Genomic DNA, 16443 nt, shown 5'->3' with positions numbered 1-16443 from the left:
TGTTACAGAATAGAGACAGTTTATTACAGATGTTCACACTTTAGATTGTCTTCTTTTTTCATCCCCTTCACCTGCCCTCTATCAGCTACTTCTCAAGATTCATCAAAGGCTTCAAGGTTCTTCCATCAACCCACCAGGCCTCAGTTTTTCTTCAGCCCGGCTCTTTGATGAGCATGGTCAGGAAATTAAGAATACACTCCTACTGAAGAATGAGCAAAAAAATCTGGGTCTCTTATGGTGAAGCACACAGGTAGGAGCGGTGTGTTTATTCTTTCTGTTCTCAGACTTTCCAGGGTGAGCTAATTTAACAAGAGAGTTGGGAAGCCAAGTAGCACTCTTTATGAAAATTTAGAACAAAATTGAATTCCAATAAAATTTCGGAGTTTTTTTTGTTATTGTTGTTGTTGAGCCAGTATTGTTTATGGAATATGACCGACCCCCTTTCTCTCTCTTTCTCTCTCTCTCCCCCCCACCCCCGACTTTCTGTCTTAATGCCTTGTCATAGTTCTTGAAGTCTGCCTGTCAGCACAGCAAGAGGGATTTGTTCATGTCTGAGTAGTCACCTTAATGATAGCAGATGGAAACGCCACGGGGGGTCCAAGCCCATCACACTGTCATTGTCGCACACTGCCCTGACCTGCTTCCACTCCTCTATTTTTTGTCCCTTTTTAAAGGAGAAATGGATGGTAATTGAAAAGGATCTTAAGCAAGATTTGTGAAGCTGTAGACAACATGATTTCCCAGTATCTCTCTATGTTTTCACAAATAAAGTCTTAACCTTTTAAGCACCAATGACAGGAGAGCTAAAGACAAATTGGTAAAGCTTGTAAGCCCCATCCTATCTAAGTTATATTTCTCAAAATTATCCCATGATAATTACTGGTTATTGCTGAGCATTGTGTAAATTTTCATAGATTGGTAAATTCCTGCATAAAATTATCTGCGTTTCTGAAGAAAGAAAAAGGTTTCAGTGTACACTGATGAGCTGGGCTGTTGTGTTGAATATCTTAGAAATTTATGCATATTTTGACAGGACACATCCAAATGAACTCTAAAGCTGCTTGTCAGGAAACTTAAACACACTTTTCTGCCTGTTTTTAATTATTTAGCTCTAGAACAGAATAGGGGAAAATAATTTTGCACATAGTGTATAATTGATCATATGTTAACTGTAATGGATAAGCATAGTCAGACCAAACTGTGGGCTGATAGAATTGGTGATCTGTTTAAATAGTCAAAATTTCAAATACTGAAACAAAAATCTCCTCAGAAATCCACAAAAATATTGGATGAGGTTGATAGGATAAATTGAGGTAGCATATTACAGAATTTTCCTTCATCTGTTCCAGTCAGAATAAAATTAAGATGTTTAATTTTTTATTGCTGTGTAATTTATAGAATTACAAATATCTATAGGGAGTGTTAAGTTTTCCCTCGTTGGAAAATTGCAAAATGCAACTTAATTACATTGTAAATTGAATTGTTTTTACAATGATAAAACTGTAATGAATCTTAAAGTGCTAAGAATTCTTGAATAATTCAGCAAGCCCTTTGATTTACAAAGAAAGCCAGTCCTAAAATGTGTCATTATTATTTCCTCTTGTTTAATTGTCAAAATGAGAGTAATAACTAATTTTGATGTTTTTAATTATTTTTGCTGTGATGTAGTATGTTAAGAATATCAAACACTTGTTCTTGACTAATTCTATCCTGTTTATGGAAAGACTAGTAAAATGCCAATACTCTAAGACCAGCTGAGGGTTGGAGTGGAAGAGATTTATAAATTCATTTGCATGTCATTGTTAGTTTAATAGGATAATATATTTTTTTTCTAGTTTTAAAAAGAAAGCACTATTTTCCACATTTGTTTACCTCTTTTATATCTCCCCTTGCTCTCTCTTGTATAGTTTAAAAGTAATTCCAGACAATTGTTAAAATTTTGCTCCTAAATGCTTCAGGTTACTGAAGAACAGGACCTTCTTCTAAATAACTACATCATAATATTTAACTCAGTTAATAGTTAAAGTATTATGTAGCATATTATCTGTATTCAAGCTACCCAAAACGTGCTATATAGAGCTTTTTTTATGGTCCAGCTTACAAATAAACTTCCTGTGTTACATTTAGCTATTTTCTGTAGTTCTTTTTCACATGAAGTATTCTGTCCACCTTTATTTTGCTTTTCATGATACTGATTTTCCTTTTCAAGAATCCAAGCACTTTCCATATAGAATAACCCACACACTGTATTTGTTGAGTGTTTCCTCATGATTGGATTCAGTTTAAATATTTTTGGCAATGAGACTGCACAGGCAATGTATCTCAGTCCTTTAATTCTAGAGTCAAATAGCAATCTTTGTTACCAAGTTAGAGAAAAATGGCTCATAGTTGACATAGTGACCATTTGTTTTTATTTAAGATACATTTCAATTTGATTTTAATTCCCAAATTCACCTAAAAAACAGTTTGCCTAACAATATGCAATAAAAATTAAATCAGCACAATACTTAGTGAGCTCACAAAAATAGTTGTTTATAATCAAATATTAAGGATTCATTTAATTGTCAGTTCCAGAGGTGTACAGAATTAGTTATATATGAAAATGAACAGTATATAAACAGTTGATTGTTTTTTGTCAACTACATACTTTCAGTATTGCAATTATTTAAAAAAATTTATATGTTGTACCTGTTGGCACATTATAAATCAGCTAAATAAACTAAAATGTACATTTCAATTGTTAATATAGGAAACTGACACTAGTGAGTGATATGTAATAAGAAATTTGTTTATTTCTGGACTTTATTAGACACTATATTGCATACTTTATTGTTTATTAATGCTCAAATTTCAGTATATGTACAGTTTGCAAATAGATTTGATTTTTTTTCAATTTTTCAGACCTCCATTAAACCCAGTTTTGATCTTGACCTTTGACCAAGTGGCTGCCTTTGCCAGAATTGGCATCACAGTTGCCTATAAAGCCTTTTTAGATCCTAATGCTGTTCTGCTACCTGGATGTGACAAGTAAATTAACATGTGTTTGATTAAAGTAATCTATCACCTAATTTAGGATTTTCCAGAGTGGGAGATTTGAAAAATTAAAAGATGTTCTTTAAATTGTCTAAAGCAATTACTGTATTGACTTACTTCAAGGTATAATGAGATCATGTCTAAAAGACTTATCATTAGCTTTCCTTAGTTTTAAAAAATCTTATGGAATAATGAGCAAAATATTGGTTCTGCTTTGCAGAAGTGATCATTTTGTTTGAAATGTAACAACTGCTTTTAGTGGCTATTTCCAAATTAACAATTTTAAGTGGACTCATTAAAGTATAAAATTGTATGTTCTCTGTGTGGGCACTCATATTTACATATTTTGTTAGATGATGATAAAATGAAAATGAAAGCAATGTGCTGGAGGCTTGATGAGACAGCTAAGAGTAGAGAAGGATTTTGAGAATCTGGGAGTTCAGCTTCTCTCTGCTCATGCCTATCCTTGGGCAGATGATATCCGTTTCTTATCTGTAAATAGTAAAAGCTAATAATTTACTGATTATTGACTATAGGCCAGGCACAGTTATAAATGAATTGGGTAAGATTGTATTTAAACCTCAAAACATTATCCCCTCATATTCTACCATTACTCCATTTTTCAGAGTCAGAACAAGACAAAAAGATGTAATTTGCCCAAAGTCCCACAGCTGGGACGTGGTAGAGCCAGGATTCCTATCCAAATCATCTGTCTTAAGGACCTGTGTGCTTAACCACTATCCAGCACAGTCCAGTGGAACTTTCAATGATGGTGGACGCACAGTACGTGACTAGTGATTAGTGTGACTAAAGAACTGTATTTTTAAATTATATTTAAGTTAAATTAACTTCAATTTAAGTAGGAATATATAACTTGTGGCTAACATATTGGATATTGCAGCATGATATTGATACTGAGCTGGATAGGTGATCCAACTAGAAGGTTCCATCTAGCTTTAACATTGCATAATTTGACGAATTACAGCTCTCCGTGTATACAGTTGAAAAGACTGAAGTAGAGAGTATATCGCAAAAAGCAAAAGCAGTCTGATGAGGTTTACTCAGTCCAACCAGTGACAAACTATAGCTAAGAATGTTTGCAAGGACAGAGTCGTTGCATTCCTTGACGGAGCTGTTTAAACAGCTTTTTCTCCCAGTGACCACTTGTACTTTTCATGCAAGATTTGAATCTGTTTCTTCTTTTTTCTTTAAAGAGAAAAAAAAATTCATCAGCATTCTTTTCATAGACATTTTCCGTCTATAAGAAAATTTCTTTTGTGTGCAATAATATTTACTCAAGCTATTAAATTTGTCTAGACCCTTTACCTTAAATTTCTGGGTAGGAGTTTATAGTTTTAATTCATATAGATTCCGCCCCCTCCTTCTCGTGGTCCTGGGGATTGGACCCAAGGCCTTTCACATGCTAGGCAAGCATTCTACCACAGAGCTACATCCTCTACTACTTGTGTACTTACGTAGCCGTTTTTAATTTTGCTTCTTCATGTGCAGTGAATACTGTTTTTATTGAAAATGACTCAAATTAGACCTATGTCCCTAAGTATAACAATGTGAAGCTGCCTTTATTTAATGCAGACTAATTTTGTTAGATAATTTACCTAAGTTTTACACTACAATTGAATTATCTTTCTATACTCTACAGTGGATCATTTGCGATCTTAATTAGTCACGCTCTTATTTCTCATAGCATTGATAAAAATTGCTGTTACTAGTGTTAGGACTGGTTTCTGTTGAATAAATGCTGTTGGCATGTCTTAATAGATTAATGATGAGTCAGGTAATTTTTTTAGGATAAGGATTAGGTCACTTTTAAGGTAAGTGAAATAAGAATGAAATCCAACCTCTCTAGTTTGTGTTTTTTCCTTGTACCCACGTGACTGTGATGACTCCTGAGGCTCTCTTGAATAATCAAAGCAGTATATTTAACACAACCATTATAAGTATAAAAACATCCCTTATTATTCATAGTCTAGTTATTTGGAATACAAACTTACCCCAACAAGCGAGTCTATATAAGATTAAAAATCATTTTTTGTTTTATTAACAATTAATTGGGCATGGAATCCCCCAATATCATAAATAATTACAAAATAAACATTTAAAGTCTTTCTTTTCTCAATTATAAATAATAAGGTACTTTACAAATTTCTGTTTAAAAAGATTGTGCAACAGCGATTGATTTTTTTCTCTCACTAGTAGAGAATAAGATGCATAAATTATTACACTAGTAAAGAGTATTATAGCTGAATGGTTTTTATTCTAACAAAAATAATTAAATATTTTACTTTTCTTAGTTGGGAAGTGTGTGAGGGATTTCCAATTAATTTTGACTGCACAAGTCAACAAATACCTATCAATTAGAAAAGGTGGACTTGGAGAGCCATTTCCTACAGAATAAGGTCAGGTTTTATTTGTTGTATTTAATAAGGAACATTTTATGTATTGGACATTTAATCAGTATACTATGGTGACTGAATGGATATTTGTAAATGTTTTTAAAGTAGAATTATTTTTTGTAAATGTTGGGGCAAATGTTTTCCTTACTTGCTAATTATTTCAAAACTGAAACAATATATAACATTCCTACTTGGAAAATTCTTCTTGAATGATGTCATGTAAGTTCTATTGTTTGTCAGATTTTCTTTGTACCAGCTGAATTAATAAATTGGAGTTTTTAACAAAGTGTTTAAAATGACTCTGCTATCTCTGTGTACCTTAGGATCTGATTTTTCTTTTTTCTTTTCTTTCTTTTTTTTTTGGTTAACATATCTAACCAAAAAAAACCCAATTGGAAAACCCAAGTCATGTCAACTCAAACCCAGGCCTGTTTGTCAATTAACATTCAGAAATGTATCCTTCAGAAAAACATTTTCCCCCTCAAATTGAACTTTAAAAGATATTTAAAATATATCTCTAAAGGAGCAATAATTCTTTTGTATAGCCTAGCTGGCAAATTCTGTGTGAGATTCTTGTTCATTTCAGCTGCGTGAACTTTAGTTTTTGAGCACATGGATATCAAAACCAAAAGGCACCTACAGAAGTAGAGATGCCCAAAGGAAGTGAGACTTCCTGTTAGCCAGTCTGGGCCCTTTATTTCTGATATACAGTGCAAAAGACACATTGTCTCATGCTGCTCTTTTAAAATTTCTCTGTGCTCTCTATTATATCAAAATTTATACTGAAAATTTTGTTTCAAGAAACATTAAACTAAATAGTATAATTATAAAAATAGAATAAGATAACTATTTCTAATCTTGTATGTTTTGAACACATAAAAATAAATGGAATGGTATACTTCCACTTTCATATTTTATGTTCATCTGACATTAAGATATTTACCATAGGTCTGATCCTTATTAGGTTTTTGCTGTAGCATTATTTTCCTGTTCAAAAAACATGTGTGCCTAACTGTTGCCTAATAAAGTTCCAAATTCACTGATCTCCTTGTTTTCCTTCAGTCTACCCCTACTCTCCACCCATCTTTCCCATCTTCTCGTCAGCTTGATTCTCCCTGTATTCTGTGCTACACTCGAGCTTATGAATTGTGACCATAGCATGCTTTTGATGATATAGTTGTGCCATTGCCTGTGTTGTATCTTGCCTGGGATATATCCCCGACCATTATCATCCCTTGGCTCTTCAGGCTTTATTCAATTTCCCTTTCTTCCATGCAACCTTCTCAGTACCTCCAGAGAGGATTAATCTCTGTTTTGTGTTCTCAGAACTCCTTTTTACCCCTGAAAACTGTTCTTAGAGTTTGTTTTGGAATAGAGATATGCTTTTGTACTTTTCTCTGCCACTAAATGGAGGGTTCTTTGGGCATAGATGTTACATCTTACTCCTTTTTGTATTCCTAAGTCCTAGCACAGAGTCTTGAATGGAGGCCAGCACATAATTCATTTTTGATGAATAGATTTTTGTGTTATTGTTTAGCCATAACCTATCTTTTAAGGCTGACTACTCCATAATATGTTCTCTGTGTGTTAGCCAAAGTTAAATGTTTGTTTGTTATTCTGAAAGCACTCCATGCTTTCTGTGATTATGCCCATGTGGATCTTTCTGCATGGAATTCAGTCTTTTTTTCTTTCTTTGTCACCACTCTCTGGCCTTCTCTGCCTCCTTTGTGTCATATCCTAGCATGGAGCCTAGTATATAGTTGGCATTCAATAAATATAATTGAAATCCTGCCCATCATTCTATTCCTACCTGATTTGTGTTGTGACTTCTTCATGAAGCCTTTCTTTACCTTCCTACATCCCCAAACTATATATAATATTTCTGGTCTTATATCATCATAGAACTTTTTGTACCATTTATAGTGGTATTGAACTAGATGTTGTTTTTCTTTTTTCTTAATTTCTATAAGTTGATTTTTATTATAACATAGCCATACTCACTTGTTTACATATTGTTTGTGGCTGTTTTTTTGTTTTGTTTTCATTTTTATTAGAATATATCTGTTGAATGGAGGGATTCATTATGATAATTCTGAATAGCCTTACATTGTACATTAGTTTGATTGCCCTCACCATTCCCCCGCTCTGCAAACCCCTCCTTACCCCACTTAAACAATTGCAAGAAGTTTCATTGTTGTATTTCATATAAATTTATGAAGCCCATCAACCATATTCCCTCAACTTCATCTCCTCCATTCACCTTCACCCCCCCACAAGTACCCCCCAACCACCTCATGCTATATCTATCTTACAGTTCTGTCTTTCATTATTAATTCCAAAGACAGTTGTTCAAAGGGGTTTCTCATATCCATGCTGTGAGTATACTTTACTTTGCCCAATTCAACCCTTCCATTACTCTCCCTTACCCCTTCCCTCCTATCCCCATTATTCAACAGCTTTTAATACATATAATTATATCCTCTACCTTCACAGATGTAATGTATTTTGAAATTGTTGACTATCATTCTCTTTTCCTTTCCTTCCTCCTCTGAGTTTTGTAGAGTAGTTCCACTATTACAAACATGTTCTACATATATATAAGTTTGTATTTGATCATGGGTTTCTGTATGTGTGTGTGTGTGTGTGTGTGTGTGTGTGTGTGTGTGTGTATCTTTTGGATCTTAGATGCTGTTTTTTCTTATAGCATTTTCTTTTTGCATAGTTCCAAGTCAACCACACCCCAGCTTTGGGCACATTTCAGTTCACTTTGGGGGTAGATGAGGTACAAAATAAGGTAGGTTATATTGAGTATGTTGAATCAGATCATGAAGGGTATTAATTCATCAACAGAGATTCTGGTTGTTCTACAAACACAAATAAGAACCACTGGAAATGTTTGATCAGACGTAAGACTTGATCTGATCCTTGTGTTAGGAGGACCATTCAGGAGGTCCTTGTCTTATCCTCCCTGCTAGATTGACTGTTCCTGAAGAGCAAAGAATATCCTGATCATCCTCATCTCTGCCATAGTACCTGCATGCTCAGAGTTAGCTAAACTGACTAGAACTCATGAATTAATTAACTCATTCAAAAAGTAGATGCCAAAGAGTTATCAGGGAGAAAGGAGCTCAGAGGAGGCTTTTCTTTCTGCTTCTTTTTTTGTCAAAGTAGGACTTTACAGTATTACTTAGTTTCTAATATTGAAAAATGAGAGAACAGCAGTCTATTTTATCATTATTAATTGGTGCCAATGATTTAGTGAAAATGAGAAAACATTCATCTTTAAATGTTTTTGCACTACTATAGTTTTGGAAGAAGAAATCGATTTTTAATAAAATTTTAGTCCAAACAAAAAAAATAGTATATAAGAGCAAAAACTTGATAAATTGTCTAGGAAAGGGAAGCTTTCAGGAAAAATGGCTCTCCTTTGCTATGGGACCATTAAAATCCTTTCAGAAAAATGTCTCCAATTATTTAGAGAGACGTGATCAGTGCATTGGGGATAGTAATTTAATAACCCGAAGAGGAGCACTTTTAAAGATGGATGCAGGCAGAGGTGATTGATATATATAGGGTATTTTATTGTTGAATCTTGCTGCTCATTGAGGTAAAGGGGACACTAAGAGGATTACAACAAGGGTTGAGGGAAGGGAGGCAAAAGCCGATATTCTTGATGCATAGGTTTTAAAATTGGCTAGAGATAGAGATATCAGTGCCCAACCCCTGACTGTTCTTTTAAATCTGTTATTGACAAGTAAAACCTTTCCTACAGAGAAATATTTGGAACATGTAATCCCCATTTGTAATGTGGGAGACAGATATAACCCTGACAATTACAACCTGTTGCTCTTTTATCCAGTTCAAAAACAGATTTGGAATTCACTACAAATGGACGATTTGGCGCATACATCTTTCAACAGCACTCTATTGTTACTTAAATTGGCAACATTTTTAGATTGACTCAGTTTCAGGGCAATGAAATTATATGTTTCCATGAAATAGATGAGATTTACACTTCATGGTAGTTAATATGAAAAAATTCATGAAAAGAATACCTGAAGAAATGCCTGGTTGAGGAAAAATATAGCACAAAAATATGGGCTGAAGTATTTGGCAGGTCTTACATTTTGCAGAAATGAAAAGGAAACTTACTTTGATTCTAGTCTTTCCATATGTGGCTTCACAGACATCTGAGGGCTTTACTGAAAACTTTTTGTATGAAATCAGCAAGAAAATCACCAACTTATGATTTCGTCCTTTTATCTCAAATAGGCTGGGCAAAGACAAATGATTCTTTTCTTTCCTATTTCTTTGAAGAACAAATAATTTTCTGTAAATTGTTTATATTTTGGGGCAAATTAAAATTTTTAGTTTAAATTTTAACTGCTTGTCATTAGCATAGGACACCGAATCTCAAATAAATTCCCATGTCCCTTCCTTATTTTCGGCCCAATAATTGAAAGTTTTTGAGGACTGCACACCTAGGTCTTAGGTACTTGATCTTGTTTAATTGTATAATTATGTCTTCGTTGATATTTTCTGCTTTCAACTTTTCTATTTTTTGGGCTTAGAGGTGGGTAGACTGTAGAGTTAGAGAATGGAAACAATGTAAGAAGGAACAGCAGATGCAGAAAGAGATTGTGACACTTGTTTTAGCTGTGACTTTAGTTTGTGTTTAAAATCATATAACTTGGCCCTAATACCTTATCGAAAGGTGAAAATCTTATAAAAGTTGTGGGTAGTGAAGTAAATAGTTTGTTCAGATGATGGTTGTGATCTGGGAGCCTGTCCTTTCATTATCTTGTAGTCCGTTCCATAATAGGCCTGAAACAACAACAAAAAAGACAGTAATTAGTTCTCTCATTATTTTGAATTTGCACAAGAATATTCAAGGCTCCCCACCGTCTTTAGTCATTTAGGGGAAAAAATTAAGCAGGAAGTTTTAACTAGTTCAGCATGTGTATCATTTTACCATTGCTTCTACATCAGCACAGTTTATTCAGACAAGTGATATTATAATGATCATTTAAGGGAAGCTCTGTCTATAAGTATCCAAAAGAATAAATGAGAATTTCTTTTGTGATTCACAACAGGACTTTAAAAGGTTTTACAGTAACAGATATGATAGTATGTATTTAGATATCAGATTCAACATAAATGCTTTTATTCAGCCCATATTTTATGTGTGTGGAAAATGAGTGCACACACATACATACATGACTTCTTATGTTGCAAATTGCCAGAATGCTTTTTTCCCTGATTTCTAATTTTTGCAGCTTTTAATCTTCTGTCGCTCATAAATATTTGCTCTATAGATAAGCTGTCAGATTAAATTAAAAAGGAGGTGAAGTCTTTGCCAAAAGCAAAATTTAGAAGGCGACGTCCATCTCCAGAGCCAGGGCCCAGGGTGTGGAGGCTGCCTGTCACAGTTTTGGTGTGGTTCAGAGGATTTAGCAGCATCCCAGTCTTGGGATGGTTTCATTTTTCTTTCTCTATAGCCAGATTTTGGAAAATTGTTTTTATGGAACTGTTTCACAATGGCCTTTTGCTCTGTGTCTCCTGATAAATTTGTCTCTTTTTGTATTAATAACAAAATATTGAAAAATGAATTTCCTAAAATAAATGAAGAGCAATAGCAGCAACTACAAGGAGGTAGAAGAAGAATTTAATGGCCACTGTCAGCTAAGTGTATCAGAATCTAAGAGTTCTCAGGTTTCTTTCTTTCCTTTTTTAATAACACAAAATGAAGCTGCGTTAGTGGGCCTGTCTGTGTCTGCTGTATGTAGAATCACTTGGAAACTGTCCAGCAAAATATCTGTTGAAGAACAGCATGGTGTTAATACTGGGTGCCAGTCCAAGGCAGAGACAAAGGACCCCTTTGCTCTTCACCAATAAGCCAACTGTTAAAAGATTAAACCATGTTGTGGAGATAACAAGAATTTAGGCTCTGGCAGCAGGTGCTGTACAAAGAAGCAGTTGGCAGTACGGTTCTTCTGTCTGACTAATTCCAGTCAAAACAATCTTCTGCCCAGTTGCAGAGGGGAGTTTTGAGTGTGATGGCAACTTGAGTTAGGAGGTTGAGTAAGAGTACTACTTTAAATGCCGAGCCCTGTGGCGGGTGGATTAGCAGAATATAGTCCATCATTGTTCAGAAGCTGCAGGGGATTCCCCTCCAGAATCCAGCCACTACTGGCTAACTGGGGAAAACACAATCAAAGAGCTGTAAGTCAAATCTGCTTATGTGTGGGATTGCTGTACATTAAAGTTTTTCATGTTCACATATGGGAGTCATGGGACATTTTCTTTTCTTGAGCAATGTCCATCTTCCATTTTAGAACAATTACCAACTATATTAGTTACACCCTATGTTGTTGCTTGATCACATTTGTAAAACATTGCCTTTTAAATTATCATTTAATTTGTGTATTTTAAAAAATAATTTGTTACTCCACAAATACCTTGTATTGTCACAGGTACAGAGCAGACTTTTTAGTATTAGAAAATAATTTAGATTGTTACAGAAGCAAGAACATTAATTTGTTTAAAGTATAAATTGGCATATTCCTATAATCCTATACATACTAGTACTTAAAAACTTAATGATTACTTAGGAAAAATAATAATACAATTTAAGAAATGTATTTTATTAAATATGAAGTAATAGAGTTCCTACAGGTGACAAAAGTGGATGATAATTTGACAATTAAGTCTAAATGACAAACACTAAAGGTACTCAACACTTTGGACATTGATTATGAACACAGGAGAGAGACATAGATGCAAGGTCTCCCCCACATGTCTCCTCCCCCTCCTGTCCATTCTTACAACTATCTCTAAAAGTCTCTATTTATATCCCTTTATTCTCAGGAAATTGTGTGGACTCCCAATTGTTTTCCCTACCTTTGATGTCTCCACTCTGCAATCCACTATGTCTACCCTTGTCAGATCAACTTTACTAAAATCTTGTTGTAATCTAGTCCGCCCTGCTTGAAAGCTTTCCCTGATTCCCTACTGCTTATCTAACTCCATAGACTTAAACTTGAGACTATCTGCAGTTTGGCCAAATTTACCTTTTGAGTCTACCAACAAACCTAAACCTGTTTGTTCTTCGTTATTCTTGTCAAAGTTTCTCCATCCTTCAAAGACTATTTCACATTCTACTTTTCTCAGAACCCTCCACCTTTTGGTTTTCCCAGCAGACGTGAGCCTGTTTTCTGCATGATTATAATAACATAATTTAATGATTTGTATGGAGTATAACATGAATTGTGTGTGTATGTGAGAGGGGAGGGAGGCAGGGGTGATTGCCTCTACTGTAAATGTCTTTAGGGAGAAATATTTTATAGTATCCCATTCCACACAGTCTAAAATCTTGCACGTCAAAGAGGGTGCTCAGCAAAACCAAGGGCTTTACCCATGCTAGTAAAGCACTCTTACCAGCTCATCCCCTCAACAAACACTGAGCAGAGTCCCTCTCAGTCATAGTACATAGTGTTTCAAGATGGCTAATTTTGGGTAAGTGCATTGAGAATGTTAACTTTTAGGCTGTGAGTTTAAAATGCCCACTTCTTCTCTTGGTACAGGTGGATCCCAATATTGTCCTTCATGCCTCTCTTTCCATTGGAAAGCAGAGTTTCTCAAGTAGTGATGTGAGCAGCTGGAGTCAGATAGTGCCATCATCCTTATGGCCTGCAGCCAGTGTGTGGCTGGTCATAAAGGTGCCTAAGAATGTCTACTCTTGCTGAGTGATGTCCCCTTGTTCACTGGCTCACTGCACTGCCCTCTTGCATATGAGCATGCAAATAAAAGAATGATGAATTGTTGACTGTTAGGAATGCTTTCTCTGCTCTTGCTGTTGTCTAGCCCAAGGGACATATGTATATCCTCAAGTGAGTATTAAATTTACCTTTAGGACACGCTGATTGGTTCATACATTAACAGTACTTATAATAAGCACAGAGCTGATGTACAGTTCATGTCTACTTCTGTGATTTTCATGACATTTGTCTGAATGTTATTCCACCCCTTAGTCTTCATTGTTGAATTTACCAACTCAGCATCATAGGACCATTTATTACTTTGCCATAATTTCAGCAAAGACATAGCTTTAAAAGAAACCCCTGAGTGTAAAATATGAACAGTGCCAAACATGTTTTACATTTGTACAATGGAAACACTGAATTTTTTTTCTTTATTGTACAGTTGGACCTGAGAACATATATGAGAACATATAATTGCCCTTCCCTTCCTTCTTACTATTAATATATGTTCTGTAAATACATATTTAAGTCTAGAAAGAGATGATACAGCTTATATCTGTCCTTCTGTCTTCCTTTGTCACCTCACAATAGAATGTTTTGCTGCTTCTTAAGTACTTCTGTGAAGGTGATGTCACCTAGTCAAGTTTGCTGCTGCTTAGTTTGGTAGGGGTGGAGGAGGTTGAAACCATTTTCTCAAATGATATCTTGAATTGCCCTTAACATTGTTTTTTGATTCTCTGAGAGTTAAAAAAACAAATATATAGAATATTTAGGATATGAACTATTCTGAATAATTCTGAATAATAGTGAAACAGAATGAAGTTAGATATTTCTAATATTTGCTTCCAACCTGGAGACTCCATTAACTATTTGTTCTTTTCACATTGTATTTTGTTTCTGATTTAATAATAATATCTACCCATTTGCTGAGCATCTACACGTCAGCCATTATGTTTGACACCTTATATACATTTATTATTTAATCTTATAAGAACTTCAGGTTTTCATTACTATGTTAGTTTTTCATTGCTGTTAGAAAATACCCAAGAAACCAACTTAAGGGAGGAAGGATTTATTTCAGCTTACTATTCAGAGTTTCAGTTCATGGATGGCTAGCTCCATGACCTGTGGGCAAAGCAGAAACATCACAGCAAAGAGGCATGGTGTGGGAAAGCTCATCTAGTCACAGCAAAGAAGCAGAGAGAGACAGAAAGGAAAAGATCAGGGGCAAGCTATATTCTTTAAAGGCACACTCCCAGGGACCTACTTCCTCCAACCAGATCCTGCCTCCTAGTTTCCACCCCCTCCCAATAATTCCATCAAATTATGATTAATCCATTGATTAGGTCAGAACCCTCCTGATCCAATCACCCACCAATGATTGGACCTGCCAGCTGGGGCCCAAGCCTTTGACACATGAGTTTTTTGGGAGACACTTCATATCCAACTCATAACAATTATATAGCTAAAGGAACTGAGGCTAGTAAGTAGTAAAGGAAGGATTGTTGGTCTGTCTGACTTCAAAATTGAAGCTTTTTAACGCTAATGCAAAACACTGCTCTATAGGTGACCAATCTATGAATACAATGGAAGTGTCTTAGTACTGCCACTGAGTAGCTGTGTGACAGAAGGCAAATCACATATGGCAACTAGGTCTCAGTCCTCTCATCCTAAAAGAGTTGAATCAGATGGTATGGAAGATCCTTTCCTAGATTTCATATTCTGTAATTTCATGCTATCTGTTTCTATAATTTCATGACATGTACTATTAAAAATTTCCTCAAAAATAATTGAAATGCTTACTGAGGGCATGGTTTTGAAGTAAGAAAGATCAGAGTTAGAATTAGATCCCTTGTGTGACCTTGGGAAAGCTACTTGGGTACACTGAACCATTGTTTCCTTGTCTATAAAATGGTCTCAGTCATACCTGCATTGCACAGTTGCTGGGAAATTGAAATTAGAAAGCAGGAGTGGTGTCCAAGCATAATGTCTGATACATACAGTGCTTAATCAATTGGGGCTCTCTTTCCTCACCCCACACCGTCCTTTTTTTTGTGTGTGTGTGTACAGACAAGCATATTCAGACAAGGATTCCAAAGGCTTATTAGAATCAAATTTTTTAGAAATGTTTATCCTCAGTCATCATGATACTTAGGTAAAGAACTAATAGCTGAGAAATAAAAGTTACATGCTAAAAAGGAAACAATTTAAAACATTCTTTCAGTTCCAACTCCCCTTCCTCTTTTAAAAATAAATCATTTTACCTGGTACAATGGAGAATTTTGCATGCCACAAATCCCTAATAGGTGTATATTTCTCAGTGGTCATTACTTATTTTGAATGCATTGATTAACTAAGTAGAAAAAAAATAATTAAATGGCCATTTAAACAATTTCCTTGGCAGAAAATCCTAACATTTAAAACAAAAGTTCACAAACGACCTTACAATGTTTAACCCATGGTATTTAGACCCAGAGTAAAACTTTATAACGGCATGAAGGTTAAGGATTTGTTTCAATCTTTCCAGTTCACTGCACTTTTTCTTGTGTGCATACATATTTCAAGTAAGCGCTATAGTTACAACTCTAGCAAGTGACACGTGGTGGACCCCAAATCGCTGCACTGTGAAATATGCACAGAAAAAAAATGGACAAATGAAGATATCAAGGTCTGTTTTATTTTGCACTGAACTGTAAAATGCCACCCTTGTCGGACAGAAGATCACTGATTCTGAGCAGGGCTCACTGACTGCTAAGTTGTGGGTAGTGTTTCACTTTTGTCAACTGTTAATATCCGGAGTTATCCAGGCATAATGACCTCACTATTTGTGACGCATTGTTGAATTTTCTGGTTCTTTTAACTTATTTAGACCTTTCTCCCTCCTCTCCATTCATTGGAAGTCTGGAATGATCCTAAGCCAAGCGATAACTCAGGGCTGCCTTGCTATTGGTCATCCAATCAGGCTCAAGACCACTGAGGGAACATCACTAGAAGGATATAAATTAATCCTACAGAAAAGGTAATGCTTATGGAGTATTTAACTCGAGATAATCAATGTTAATTTCAAGAATTCTGAGCAGGCAAATTGTGATGCTTCCTGGCTTGGATAGAATATTCATTAGGTGTTTAAATTTGTGTTCATAATATTGACATTAATTTTTAATCTAAAATGAGCTTGAAAATGTATGCTACATAGTTTGGTATAGTGTTTTAAAAACATTTCATGAAGTGAGATA

At 35.0% G+C, this 16443-nt stretch overlaps 1 protein-coding gene across 1 annotated transcript in view; it reads left to right on the top strand.

Moving 5' to 3' along the window:
- The window catches only part of LOC109674440 (doublecortin domain-containing protein 1), a 248901-nt gene that overhangs the window by 194791 nt on the left and 37667 nt on the right, over positions 1-16443 (top strand). The window contains 2 exon segments of the mRNA XM_074043394.1: positions 86-250; positions 2902-3027. The gene's annotated coding sequence lies outside the window, so the exon portion shown is untranslated.

Source organism: Castor canadensis, chromosome 1 (assembly GCF_047511655.1).
Source record: "Castor canadensis chromosome 1, mCasCan1.hap1v2, whole genome shotgun sequence".
Lineage (NCBI taxonomy): Eukaryota > Metazoa > Chordata > Mammalia > Rodentia > Castoridae > Castor > Castor canadensis.
Note: the sequence above shows the minus strand (reverse complement) of the source record. Positions and strands in the feature narration are given on the sequence as shown.